This window comes from Chiloscyllium plagiosum, chromosome 8 (assembly GCF_004010195.1).
Source record: "Chiloscyllium plagiosum isolate BGI_BamShark_2017 chromosome 8, ASM401019v2, whole genome shotgun sequence".
NCBI classification, from domain to species: Eukaryota; Metazoa; Chordata; class Chondrichthyes; order Orectolobiformes; family Hemiscylliidae; genus Chiloscyllium; species Chiloscyllium plagiosum.
In genome coordinates, this window is record NC_057717.1 from 75,590,443 (window position 1) to 75,604,858 (window position 14,416).

The window sequence follows — 14,416 nt, forward strand, 5'->3', positions numbered from 1 at the left end:
ACCTTATTTCTGATACTCCTTGCGGTGAAGTATACGCACTTGAACCCATCTCTGTGTCCCCAAGTATTCCCTGTCAGTGCTACCTTCTTCACAGCCTCCTCACACGCTTGGACATCCTGACAAACAGCTCGCCTACTTGCTGGACTACAAATCCGGATCCCATACCCCTGCCAAATTAGTTTAAACCCCCCGAAGAGTGCTAGCAAACCTACCTCCCAGGATAATAGTGCCCTTCTGGTTCAGGTGCAACCCGTCCTGCTTGTACAGGTCCCACCTTCCCCAGAATGCAGTCCAATTGTCCAAATACCTGAAACCCTCCCTCCTACACCATCCTTGCAAAATAAGTGGGAGATTGCAGTGAGAATAGTTTCTGCACACACCGTCAGCAACAAAGTGTTTTTTTTCAAAGAATTACAATCTCCATCGACAAATCTGATGGCATTTGTTTTTGCCAGTTGGTTGAGGATTATAAACTTTGTTATAAACTGATGTTAGGTTAGATTCACAAAGACCCTCCGAAGAGTAACCCACCCAGACCCATGTCCTCTCTGACTAATGCACCTAACACTATGGGCAATTTAGCATGGCCAATTCACCTTACTTGCACATCTTTGGACTGTGGGAGAAAACCGGAGTACCCGGAGGAAATCCAGTTCCATTATGTCTCTGCCAATAATGTTGTAATTTTCCCCTTTTGCTGTGATTCTGGGAGGTTGCCATCTGCAGATTAGAATATTCGGTGAATCGGTAATGTTCAGCTACTGAACATTGAATAATTTTGACTCTAACACAGCAGTGACCTTATTTTCTGCTAAGTATTCACTTTTCATTTCCTGATTGTGTTGAATATTACAGAAACTGATTTTGAGCAATGTTTCCATTCACTTGTGTTTGATTCACTGACAGCCATGTTGTCAGTTTCAGGCTGAAGGATCAGTTTCTCTGTCCTCTTGATGATGGTCACTTGCTTAGTTTCAGATGGCTCACCTCAGCGTCAGTCCATCTGCCGCTGAAACTCTCCATCCAGTATTTGTTCCCTCTCACCATGACTACTGACCCAGCTTGACTCCCACATTCTACCTCCATTACCTCATGAACATCTCAGAATCTACAGCCAGTCACGTAAGACACCCACCTCAGTTTTAATCTGATCTACATTATATTCGAAATATAATTTCAAAATTTGGTTCAGTGCTTTTAAATCTACCCGTGCTGTCACCCTGTCCTCCCTGCATAGCTCTATACCTTCCTGAGCTTTCTGCACTGATCCAATTCCTCCTGTATAAGAGTTTATATTAATATCCCTGTTGTTGGCTTTAGTTTCAGCTCCCTTGAACCTGAATTTGGTAATTCTCTTCCCATTCCCTTCAATTCTCCTCCATTCTATAGGCTCTCCTCAATTTCTACCTGTTTGATCAAGATTTTGGTTTCCAACCTTAAAACTCTCCCTACAAGCTACAAACTCGGTAACAGCCTCGTGATATCATTAATCTAGAGACCCAGGTAATATTTTGGGCACCCTGTTTCGAATCCCACCACCGAAAATGTGGAATTTGAATTCAATAATAATCTAGAATTATGATCAATGGATGACCATGAAACTATTATCAATTATCAGGAAAACCCCATCTCGTTCAATGATGCCCTATAGGGAAGGAAGCAACCATCTTTACCTGGTCTTCCCTACATGTGACTCCTGATCCACAGCGATATGGCTGACTCTTAGCTGTCCTTTGAGTATAAAACACTGTCTTAGCTAGTGACACCTACATCCAGTGACTGAATTTTAAACAAAGCTCTCAGTCCTGCGATTATGTGGGAAAGAAGCAGAACGTGACCGTTGGGTCCCTCAGGCCTGCTACAACATTAAATAAGACCAGGCCTGATCTGTTAGTGATGTGTATTCCATCTTCCCCCAGTGCCCCTTAACAAGAATCTATCAAACTATGGCTTAAAAATATTCAGGGTGCCCACCTTCTGGGGCAGAGCGTTCCGAAGTTGCACAGCCCTCTGATAGGAAACAAATCTCCTCATATCTGTCCTGAAAAGGTGAACCCAATTTGAAAACAGTTCCCTCAAGTTCAGGGATGACCAACAAGAGAAACATTATTTCCACATCCTCCTTATCAAACCATTCAGGATTTTAGACAAATAAGTCTTATAACTCCTCACTCTCCCAAACTACAGCTGAAACAAACGCAGCCTGTCCAATCGATCCATATTTTCGTTCTGCCACGCCGGATGTGAGTATGGTTGAAATGTTGTATTATGTTTGTTATGCAGTGAATGTGTTGCTTCACTGTGTGGGGTCTAAGAGTCAACGTGAGCCGCACTAACTTTCCTGTCGCACTGTAATATATATAGCTTACATCACTGCAGGAATCCCACCCGGCTTCCTCTTACCAAAAATGAGAGAGAGCGAGAGATCGAGAAAAGATTTTACAAAACGTTTTGTCAGCTAAAAGATTATTAGACTGTAAAGATTGCATTGTAATTGAAGTAACCAGCTAATGAAATATTACTTACAAAATATTACGAACAACTTATCAACGACTGAGGTCAGGCTTATTAGCCTACAATTTCCCTTCTTTTATGTACTTCCTTCTTAAACTGAGCGGTTAGATTTAGCAATGTCTGTGTCCTCTGGGACCCTTCCTGACTCCAATGATACCTCAATTCGCACAACTAAAGCCTCCACTCTCTCTTCAGCTATCACCTTCAGAACTCTGGGGTGTAGTCCATCTGGTCCAGGTCATTTATCTATTTTCAGACCGTTCAGTTTCCTAGCGCCGTCTCCCTGGTGATGGCCACCGTACTCATCTCTGTCCCCCGACTGTCTTGAAGTTTTGGGATATTATTCGTGTCTTTCACCGTGAATACTGATGTAGCATACTTAGTCAGGACCTTATCCATTTCTTTGTTCCCCATTATTACTCAACAAGTAATAATGGGCGGCACGGTAGCACAGTGGTTAGTACTGCTGCTTCACAGCGCCAGAGACCCGGGTTCAATTCCCGCCTCAGGCGACTCTCTGTGTGGAGTTTGCACATTCTCCCCGTGTCTGCGTGGGTTTCCTCCGGGTGCTCCGGTTTCCTCCCACAATCCAAAAATGTGCAGGGGTTAGGTGAATTGGCCATGCTAAATTGCCCGTAGTGTTAGGTGAAGGGGTAAATGTAGGAGAATGGGTCTGGGTGGGTTCCGCTTCGGCGGGTCGGTGTGGACTTGTTGGGCCGAAGGGCCTGTTTCCACACTGTAAGTAATCTAATCTAAGTCTCATTTTCCAGCAGCACAATGACCACTTGTTCCTCTGTTTTGAAATGTATATGTCGAAAGAAACTCTAACAATCTTGTTTTTAATATTATCGACCAGCTTTTCCTCGTGCTTAATCCTCTCCCTCCTTATCTTTTTCTTCATTGTCCTCCGTTGGTGTTTGTAAGCTGCCCATACCTCTGGTTTCCCACTGCCATTTGCCACGTGACACGTTGTTTTTGTGCTGTTCTTGACTTCCCAAGTCAGCCATGGTTGCCTCATTATCCTTGTACCATGTTTCTTTTCCCTCGGGGTGAATGTTTGCTGTCTCACCCGGAACACTCCCAGAAATTCCTGCCATTGCTGTTCCAGTGTCTTTCCTGCAAGGCTCTGCTCCCAGCCAATTTTCCCCAGCTCATCCCTCATATCTCTGTAGTTGCCTTTGCTCAGCAGTAACACAGTTACATCTGATTCCACCTTCTCCCTCTCACACTGCAGAGAAAGTTCTGCCATAATATGGTCACTGACTCCTGTGGTTTCCTTCTCCTTAAACTCCCTTATGAATGCTGCCTCATTGCATAACACTAAATTCAGAATTCCATGTTCCCTAGTCGGCTCCAACCGCAAACTGCTCCAAAAATCCATCTTCCAAAAATTCCACAAATTTATTTTCTTGCAATACACTGCCAGTCTGATTTCCCCAGGCCCCCTACATGTTGAAATCCCCCCCTGATTACTGTAACCTTGCCTTTTTGTAGGCTGTTCCTACCTCCTCACGAATCATATGCCTCAAATCGTGACTATTCTTTGGAGGTCTGTATGTAACGCCCATTATGATTTATTCTTTACCTTTGTGGTTCCTCATACCTACCCACACTGAATCTACATTATCTGACACTTCGTCATTTATAGCTGCTGATATAATTTCATTTCTAACTGTTCAGGCCACACCACATAAAATGCCCACCTGCCTGTCTTTTCATTTGGATGTACATCTTTGGATATTTAGCTTCAAGAAACCTTCAGTCTGATCTTCTGCACTGTTTTGCTGGGCTCTTCCATCATTGACGATGGGGATATTTGTGGAACCGCCTCTTCCAGTGAGTTATTAAATTGTCCACCACCATCTCGACTGGATGTGGAATGAATGGAGAGCTGACATCTGATCTGTTGGTCGCTGCATCGCTTAGCTCTATCTATTACTTGCTGCTTTTGCTGTTTGGCATGCAAGTGCGCTGTTTGGTAGCTTCACCAGGTTGTTATCTTATCGTAATGTATGCCTGATGCTGCTCCTGGCATGTCGTCCTGCACTCTCTATTGAACCAGGATTGATTCCCTGGCTTGATAGTGATGGTTGATTGTGGGATATGCCGGGCCATGAGGTTATAATTGTGGTGGAGTACAGTTCTGCTGCTATTGATGGCCTCAACACCTCATGAATGCCCAGTCTTGAGCTGCTAGATCGGTGCAAAGTCTGTCCCATTTAGCATGGTGACCGTGCCACACAACGCATTGGAGGTTATTCTCAATGTGAATATGGGACTTGTCTCCACAATAACTGTGTGGTGGTCACACTTACCGATAATGTCATGGATAGATGCATCTACAGCTGGCAGATTGGTAAATATGAGCTCAGATAAGTTTCTCCCCCTTCTGGTGCTTCCCCCACCAACTACTGCAGACACAGTCTCACTGTTATGTCGTTTGGGACCCGACAAACTCGGTCAGTAGCACTGCTGCCCAGCCACTCTTGGTGGTGAAGACTGAAATCCTCCAACCAGAGTATGTTTTGTGCCCTTGCCAACCTAAATCCTTCTTCATTTTTAAAAATTATTCATTTGTGTGACTTGTGAATCGCTAGCTGGTCAGCATTGATTGCCCATCCCTATTTTTCCTTGAGAAAGTGGTGACGAGCTGCCTTCGCTGTATTTCACTTGCACTGGGTTGACCCACAATGCCGATAGGGAGGGAATTCCAGGATTTTGACACAAAGACTGAGACGGAACGGTGATATGTTTCCAAGTCAGGGCGATGAGTGGCTTGGAGGGGAAATTGAAGGTGGTGGTGTTCCCAAGCACCTGCTTCCCTTGTCGTTCCAGATGGACGTAGTCGTGGGTTGGAAGATTTTATCTAAGGATTTTTGGTGGATTTCTGCAGGGCATCTTGCAGGGAGTGCACGCTGCTACTACTGATGGCCTGTGGTAGACGGATTGAATAGTTGTAGAGGTGGTGCCAATCAAGTGAGTTGCTTTGTCCTGGATTCTGTCAAGCTTCTTGAGTGTAGTTGGAGCTGCACCCATTCAGACAAATGGGGAATATTCCATCACACTCCTGACTGTGCCTTGAGGATGGTGGATAGAATTTCGGGTGCCAGGAGGTGAGTTACTTGCCGCAGTCCCCCGAGAGTCTGGCCTGTTCTTGTAGCAACTGTGCTTATATAGTGAGTCCAGTTGAGTTACTTGTCAATGCTAATTCTATGGATGCTGACAGTGCGGGATTGAGTAATGGTAATGCAGTTGAAGTTTAAATGGGCGATGGTAAGAGTTTCTCTAATTGGTAATGGTCATTGTCTGGTATTTGTGTGGCGCAAGGGCTGCCATCTCACCTCACTTCTGGAATGCAGCTGTTCTGTCTATGTTTGAACCGAGGCTGTAATGAGATTAGGATTGAGTGAGAAACGCAAACTGGGCGTCACTAAGCAGTTTGTTGCATTAACAAGTGTTGCTTGATAGAACTGCTGATGAGCCCTTCCTTCACTTTACTGATGACGGAGAGTAGACTGTTTGAGGTCGTCATTGGCTGGGTTGGATTTGATCTGTGTTTCTGTGTACGGGACATACCTGGGCAATTTCCTACATCAACGGATGGATGGCAGTGTTGCAACTGTACTGGAAGAGCTTGGCTGGGGGAGTGGCAAGTTCTGGAGTACATGTCTTCAGTATGATTACCAGGAAGCTGTCAGGTCCCATTGCTTTTGCAGAATCCAGTGCCTCCAGCCGTTTCTTGTTATCCTGTGGAGGGAATTGAATTGGCTGTAAACAGTTGTCTGTGATGCTGGGGCCTCTGGAGGAGCCCAACATGGATAATCGTCTCGACACTTCTGACTGAAGATTGTTGCAAATACATCAGCCTTATATTTTACACTAACGTGCTAGGCTCCTCCATCACTGAAGATTGGATATTTGTGAACATCTCGAGTGAGTTGTTTACTTATCCAGCTCCATTCACTACTGGATGCGGAAGGACTGCAGAGCTTAGATCGACCAGTTATTTGTAATAGTATTGAGCTCTATCACTTGCGTTACTTTGGGACGCAAGTAGTCCTGTTGGTAGCTTCACTCTTCGGACACCTCATGTTTAGGTATGGCTAATGCTGCTCCTGGCATGTCCTCCTGCGCTCTCCATTGACCCAGGGTAGATCCCCTGGCTTGATGGTAATGGTTAAGTGAGGGATAGGCTAGGCCATAAGATTACAGATTGTGCTGGAGTACCATTCTGCTGCAGTTGATGACCCCAACGCCTCATTGATGCCCAAACTTGAGTTGCTGAATCAGTTTAAAATCTGTCCCATTTCGCACAGTGATAGTGCTACACGATATGATAAAGATTACTATCAATATTAAGGCCGGATTTCGTCTCCACAGGGACTGTGCAGTGTCATTTCTACCTATACTGTCATGTAAAGATGCTTCTGCACCCGGCAGGTTAGTAACGATTTGGTCAAGTATGCTTTTTTTTCTATTGTTTGTCGTTCACCACCTGCGTCAGACATAGTCGAGCATCCTTTTGGAACCGACCAGCTCAAATGATAATGCTATTAACATATAGCTAGTGCTATATGCTACCGTGAATATAGCATTATTCATGGTAATGCTATTTGTGAATCCAGCATTTGGTTCACAATGCTATTGTGAACCACAGGTCCACAACCAACGATTGTTTGTGGACTTGGAAATCCCCCATCCAGAGTACTTTTGCCACCTTCAGAGCTTCGTCAACATCGTGGAATACTTATTCATCTGTCGAAGGAGGATGGTACGTGGCAATCAGTAAGAGGTTCCCTTGCCCATGTTTAACCTGACACTTCATGGGATCTGTATTCGATGTCAATGACTCCCCGGACAACACCCTCCCGACTGTATCCCACTGTGCCAACATCTCTGGTGGGTCTGTTCTGCCGGTGGGATAGGATATATCTAGAGATGGTAATGGTGGCGTCTGCGGTGTTATCTGTAAGGTATGATTCCGTAAGAATGACTAAGTCAGGCTGTTGTTGGACTAGTCTGTGAGACAGCTCTCCCATTTTGCATAGTCGACAAGGCTATTTGAGTTTTTGCCATTGTCTTCTTCGGTTCGAATGTCAATGTCTGTTTTCATTTCTTTGTTGCGACTTCCTAGCGTTTGATACAACAGAGTGGCTTGCTACGCCATTTCACGGGGCAGTTCGGAATCAACCACATTGCTGTGCCTCTGGAGTTACATGTCGGTCAGACCAGGTAAGGATGGCAGATTTCCTACCTTAAGCACATTAATTAATCAGTTGAGATTTGTTTCCGACAGTGAGCACTGGATTCATCAGTCGACACTTAATTTTAGATGTTATTTCATTCAATTCAAATTCCAGCACTTCCTCCAACTGGATTCGAACCCAGGCCGACATAACATTATACTGGATTTTTGGATTAATAGTCGACTTACGTCATAGGCCATCATCTCCCCGATGAGGGAAGGACTGATTCATCAGCTAAGTAAGGATGGTACGTGCTAATCAGCAGGATGTTTCTATTCGAATGTTCAACATGCCATGAGACGTCATGGGGCCCCTTGTCAAATTTGAGAACTCGAAGAGCAATTCCCTCCTGACTGCATCCCACTGTGCTGTAACCTTTGCTGGGACTGTTCTGTGAAAGGGTAATTGTAAGTTATGATTCTATGAGTATGACTATGTCAGACTGTTGCCTTCCTAGTCTGCGAGACAACTCTCCCAATAGGCTGATGGCAGGATAAGACACTACAGTTGGAGATCCTCTGCTCCCCAATTCCTTTCCATTCTGCTCTTTTGGTTATTTCTTTCTCTCTCGCACTCCCCTTTGCAGTCTTTGACACAAACGATAAAAATGGTAAAAAAAATAAAAAAACTGCAAAAAAACCAATGAAAGAAAATATATAAGTCTTGCATCAACTGCATTTTTAAACAAAAACAATCCTGTTCAATAATCACTGTCTCATTTTTTTTCCTTCAGTCTTATCAAGCGACTCATTATAATTTTATCCATCAGTTTACCAATCATTACAATTATTACACATTATTTTAACTTAGTCTTGCCCACAAGTACAGTGAGGTTCGTATTTGCATTCAATCCATTGTTTCCTAGTACCAATACAGTGATATAAAGATCCATTTTATTTCAGATCAACACACCTTCAAAAGAATTGACGATTTATGATTAAACACGCATTTTAAAAATCTAATTTTTGCTCATTTGAAGGATCTCTGTAATCTCAGCCTAATAAATTTAGATAAACATAATTACTTTTCCCTGCAATAATTCCTGTTCATTTCTACACATACTTCCTTCAAATCACAAGATGAGATTTATAAATATTCTTAAGCTTGCTACCAGAATTGTGAACATCTTTTTATTATGAGTATATCATAATTGTTCATTTCAGTACATAGAATATAGAACAGTACAGCACAGTACAGGCCCTTCGACCATGGTGTTGTGCTGACCTTTTAACCCACTCTAAGTTTAAACTAACTTACATTCCTTTCATTTTACTATCATCCATGCACTTTTGCAAGAGTCGCTTAGATATCTTGAATGGATCTGACTCTACTACCACCAATAGCAGTGCATTCCAAGCACACAGCACTATCTGTAAAGAAACTACCTCTGACATCTCCCCTAAAATTTCCACCATTCACTTTAAAATTATGCCCCCTTGTAACAGCCATTTATGCCATGTAATAAAAGGTCTCGGGTTAACTACTCTATCTCTGCCGCTCGTCATCTTGCACACATTTATCAATCACCTCTCATCTTCTTTCACTCCAATAAGAAGAGCCCTATCTCCCTCAACCTTTCTTCATAGGACATCCTTTCAATCCAGGCAGCATCCTGGTAAATCACCTCTGCACCCTTTCTAAAGTTTTCACATCCTTCCTATAATGAGATGACCAGAACTGAACATAATATTCCACGTGAGGTCTTCCTAGGGCTCTATAGAGCTGCAGTATAACCTCGCGGCTCTTAAACTCAATCACCCTGCTAATGAAAGCCAACACATTATATGCCTTCTCATTAACACTAACACCTTGGGTGGAAACTTTGTGGGATCTATAGACATGAACAACAAGATATCTATGTCCCTCCACACTGCTAAGAATCCTGCCTTTTACTCTGTATTCCGCATTAAAATGCGAAATTCCAAACCGAATCACTCCACACCTTCCCAGGTTGAATCCATCTGCCACTTCTCAGCCCAGCTCTGAATCCTGTCAATGTCCTATCACAACCTACAACAGGCCTGCGCATGATCTACTGCTGTTACAACCTTCGTGTCATAGGCAAACTTACGAATTCATCCTTCTACTTCCACATCCAAGTTATTTACAATTATCACAAAGAACAGAAGTCCCAGTGCAGATTCTTGCAGAGCACCACTAGTTACCGTGCTTCAAGCTTAATACTCTCCATTTACTATTACTCTGTCTTCTGTGGGCCAGCCAATTTATTATCTAGACATGTAGGTTTCCCTATATTCCATGCCTCCTTACTTTCTGAATGATCCTACTATGTGGAACTTGATCAAATATCTTGCTAAAATCCAAACACACCACAATCATTGTTCTGCTCTCATCAATGTGCATTATTCACATCTTTAAAGAATTCATTAGGTATGTGAGGCATAACCTGACACTCACAAAGCCGTGCAGACTGTCTCAAATGAAGCTACGCTTTCCCAACTAATCATAAATCCTGTCTCTCAGAATTGTCTACAATAATTTCCCCACATTTAATGCAAGACTGTCTCCTCTATAACTACCAGAATTATCCCTGTTCTCTTTTTTGAACAAGGGAATAATGTTTTTTTACTCTCCAATCATCTGGTACGACTCCAGTCGACAAGGACGGTGCAATGATCATCGACTAAGGTACAGCAATCCCATCCCTCGCTTTCCATAACAAACTTAGTTATATCCCTTCGCCAACCCCATGTTTTTCTATATTTTCAGCACATCCTCCGTCTTTAAACCAATTTGCTCAAGCCTGTTTCACACTGTTCTCACAAAGGACAAGGTCCCACTCACGAGTGAATACTGAAGCAAATTATTCGTTCAGGACCTCCTCTACCTCCTAAGACTCTTGGCACACGTTCCCTTCACAAAAGAAATGTGGAATTATGTATCAGTACTGAATTAATGTAAAGCTATCGCAGTGTACCATCTCTCGACCACTCCGAATATCAAATTGTATTTTAACTGTGGAAACACACAGAAACTACTTAGTTAAGTCCGAATCCAATTATTGCAATAAACAGCTGAACAGTTTTCATTTGAGTAAAACCACATTAAACAAGCCATTTCAGTCCTGCCCTCCTGTTTTTGAACATTTTCAAATAAGCTTGTGGCGATCTGGTAGTGTCTCTATTATGAGACAAGAAGGCAAGGTTTCAAATCACACCTCCAGCAGAAATGTATCAACACCCGCTCTGAATGTTGATTAGAAAATACGTGAGCACAGATTGAATTGCTTTTCAATCCAATATTAGGTCTGCTTCTAACTATTATTCATTTCAATAAACACAAAATTTGATAGTTATTTTTGTCAGGTTACCAAGAAATGTGTGCACAGGTATCTCTCGCTTTTCAGAAGTTCACTTTATGCCACTTTGCTTTTACGATAGATCGACAATAGTACCTGTTCTCTCTAACCCAAATAAATCCGAACATGATTTTCGCTTTCACATAAAATGGAAAAAAAATCTTCTTCGCTTCTTCGCTTTATGATTTAAGAATGCTTCCTGATGAAATTCTCGTAAATGTCAAAAATTTGTTGACTTTACATAAGATCTTTCACAATCAACTACCAAGATGTTATTACATCTTGTAAAATATCTCAATGTTACTGATATCAATGCTCACACAAGATATTGCACATAGAGTCACACAAAGATCTTCATGGTGATGCAGGTGCATTATCCTTGGGAAATGCAGGGTTACAGGGAAAGGGAAGGGAGATGAGTCTGGGTGGGATGATCTTCGTGCGTTGGTGTGCACTTGTTGGGCCGAACGGCATGTTTCCACTCTAAGGGTATTCCATAGTTCCTGTTCAGTCAAGTAATCTGAGATTGGAACTTATTGTTCCAGAGAGCAAAAATCCCAGGAAACATTTGGTTATCATTCCATCCAATAAATGCAATCGATGTCTTACATTACAATTCAGTAATTACAGACGATTTCTGTTTTGAAAGCAATAATTATACTTTATCACAAATTATCAAGAATGCAACAGCAAAAAGATCGAGATGTTGATATTTCTAATTTGCAGCAAGCTTTCAAACCGCTTTCCAGTTCAATTCCTACAAAACATTGTGCAGTTTTGCCTGAGTTAAACGATAAATGAAAATACTTTGAGGTAATGCCCATTAAAAACATTTATCTGCCTATTTAGAGCAAATACTTAAAGTCGTCACTGCAATTTTAATTAAATATGCCATTAATTCACTAAATTTCTCTTGATTTACTTCCTAATTCTGATACAAATATCAATGTATTGGTCATATTAAAGATTGTATGTGTTATAAATGAGTTATCTCTACAAGGAAACAAATGGGAGGAATATAGAATTATTGAACAGCCTATGCATTGGAATGGAAAGCAATTGCTTCTAGTGAACAATTTTTTACAATTCACCAATCCTGCCATTACATTCAAATTCTCAGTTTATCGATCGTAATGTGTACCTAATCAATCCTAAATTGGATATTATAAATTCAACCAAAGCTGGAGTAACTGGGCCGAACAGAAAATTGGCTCAAGTCAATGAAACAGCTGCCTGTATCAGTTGGCCCCAGAGAACAGTGAAAACCCAGATCAAAGAGATCACAAAGGTTAAGGGGGATCCAATTACAACGAGCTCAATACTTGTGTATTGACGGAGTTTCGATCAGACTTTCTATTATCTTGACTTCTTGCCAATATCTCAGCATTTTACAGTTGCCCACCATGGCAAGAGCAAAGGGTGTTGGAGCCAAACTGCTGGAAGCTTTAAATCATTAGTACCTTTTCTCTAGACTATTAATCATTTCCAAACCGTTTAAAACAGATTAACATTATTGACATCAATTTGCATGCAAACACTGTGGTACATAAAACCGTACTATGGTTTTTTAAGTCATGCAATTACTCTTAGGTTACTTACGAAGAGTATTCTACTGATTATGCTTGAGTTGTGTATCCACAGCAAGCATCTGGTTATCACGCCATCCAAGTAATCTGCAAGAGATATCTTATAATTTACATACTCTATGTTGCTCAAACTGATAATCACTCTTTGTTACTAATGCCTGAGGATACTAATATTAGCATATATATGTGATGATATTCCCGAATATTTGGAAGATGTCCAATCAGTTCCCAGTCCAATCATCAACTACAAAAGTGTAATTATGGTTGTGTACATCAATACTTGCAAGATTTTATAAATATTTCCATTAAACTTATTAATGTATGTATTCAGATCAAATATTGAAAAATTCCTCTCTAAATGCCAGTAACTGTAACTTCATATGATATCCACATTTCTCAACTATTTATTTTTGTTCTAATTCTGACTTGAATGCTTAAATATTGCTGAGATCAGGAATTGCAGGAAATGCATTTTTCTTAAGAAAAGCAGAGAAATTCATTCTTGAATAACTGAGAATTATTACTGACAAAACAATGCTGATTAATAACACGCAAAGTTTATTTTAAAAAATCCATCAACACAGCATTTGAATCTTCAATTCACTGATCTTTGTGAATGTCTTATCAACATTTGAGCAAAGTAATTTAAAATTATTGAATTATTTAATTTGCCAGAGTTCTAACAATAATTTTCAATACATTGTCACCCCAATAATCAGATGATAATTTAGTTTAGTCTTTGTTACAGGCACCTGAGATTCACATTTTGGTTTAATCCATTATTTCTTAGTGTGTCAATATTAGAAAGAAAAATTGTAATCATTCATTCCAGGTTAACACATCCGCAAAACAACCCACGATTTTCCATCCAGCACTCACATTAAATATATTATCCTTTCACGTGTGAATAGGCAAAGTGATCATAAAATTAATGTTCAGCCTTATTAGTTAAGACATGTCAAATTTCTATTCATTCCAATAATTACTGAGCATTTCTATACAATACGCAACATAATATTTCTCACCAATTTAAAGTTTGGCACTAACTTCATAAATTACTAAATATTTCCTAATTAAATTCTTTAATAATTGTTCACATCCAGTATATCCTGCTTGAAGAGTGGAATATTGATTCAGCACATCAGCTGATGTTCACATATTACACTGTACAGTTTTCCAATCATAGCAAATGCTGACTTGTATGGTGTATGTTGAATTTTAATCGAATAATGGAATCCAAGTTGATTTTCATTTTAGTAATGGAATCCTGCTTGATTTGCTTTGAGTGTATTTCAAATCAATGCAAACATTTATTTTGGATTGAATGATCACACTAAAAGCTATATCTTTCTCGTGATAAAAATATTCTAAATTTTTGATTTTTTTGCGAGACGTGAAATCATATACATTTGTTGTTCAGCTAACCAAATATAATTAATTTTGAATTCTTGAACGTTCTATGTTTTAATTTTTAAAAATGGAAAGTAGCCTTCAGTTGATATATCACATTAAATAAGCATTTGATTTTTCGGATCATGTGCGCTGCAAAATCATTTTTATTTTCATTTCATTATAAGAAAAGAAAACTGTTTTGAAAGTGTTGAATGAGTTTTCGTTTTCATTCCAACATTATTTCTCAACATCCAATAATCACAAAATTTTGTAAATCATTTTCCTACCAAATGTCATTGCCTGTATGTTGTGGTCGCGATGATACTCACTTTCATCAACTGCATAATTTCTTGCTTATT